Raw genomic sequence first — 1,178 nt, forward strand, 5'->3', positions numbered from 1 at the left:
TAATTAAAACTCAAATGCATGTATAGTACCCAAAGAGTTTTCTTAATAGGTTTAACACTCTGCACCCAATCAGGTTTATGAGCTGGAGTAGTTAGAGTTGAATAATTTCACCGGACAACTATTCGGTTATAAAGTTGGTTGAAACTCGCTGTTGCTAGGTGTTCAACCCCCTTTAAGTAACTCCTCGTGCATGGGTACGTTATAAGTGTGCAATTTCCAACTTCTTTTATGATGTTTGTTGCTTGTTTGGAAGTTACCTCATCCCTCCCCCTCCCAGAAGCTCCCTTATCTCTTCACCCAAGAGGTCATGGTTTTAATCCCAGTATGTTGTTGAAATTTACAACTGAAATTACTGCGAAGCTTGAACTTCATTTACATTAGTATACAAATTAGAATGTTAATGCAATAGAATAGCTAATGTGAACAACTAAAGGAATATATCCTATGAAAACGTGTGTAAAAATCTTGTTTTGCCAATTTTTCATTGGGGTAAAATGTGTCGAGCATCACACTTTATTTACCTGGCGTTAAGTGATCCAAGAAATTGAACGCTAGAAAGTTGTCTGTCTCCCCCCTGATAATCGTGGTGGTGTAAGATGACATTAAGAAATTATTTATGCAGAATCATTAATTTTCGTCAGGCAACATTTATATATTTAAACCTTATATAATGCATGTATATTTCATTCATTCCTATTATATTTGATTCTTTTAATCAAAAGCAAGCTACTCCAAGAAATAAGCCTTATTACAGTTTCAAGTGTTATTATAACATCTCATTTTATCTGTACATATATTCGAAAAAAAAAAATTCATATCAAGGTTCAGATCTCATTTTCCATTATTATGTATCCTACAAGTTTTGTTAAACTACTTTATATAATCTGCTCATCCTGCATTCTTTTGCCTTTTTAAAACAAATGTAAGCAATGGACAAATTAAACTGTATGTAACCTCTCCTTCAGCATTGTACACCCAGCAACAAAACCGGTGTCGCCTGGCCAGACCTGACTTTGAGAGATCATGCCCCTCTTGCCCTGAAAGGTGGCCGTTGTTAAACAACCGGGACATCGTTAGGATGGTTCGAATGTGAGGAGGAGGGAAATTACCGATATCACTCAAAGAAATGAGATGAAGAGCGAGAACGTTTTTATTCTTTTAAGAAATGTAATCTAATA

Source organism: Palaemon carinicauda, chromosome 21 (genome assembly GCF_036898095.1).
Source record: "Palaemon carinicauda isolate YSFRI2023 chromosome 21, ASM3689809v2, whole genome shotgun sequence".
NCBI lineage: Eukaryota > Metazoa > Arthropoda > Malacostraca > Decapoda > Palaemonidae > Palaemon > Palaemon carinicauda.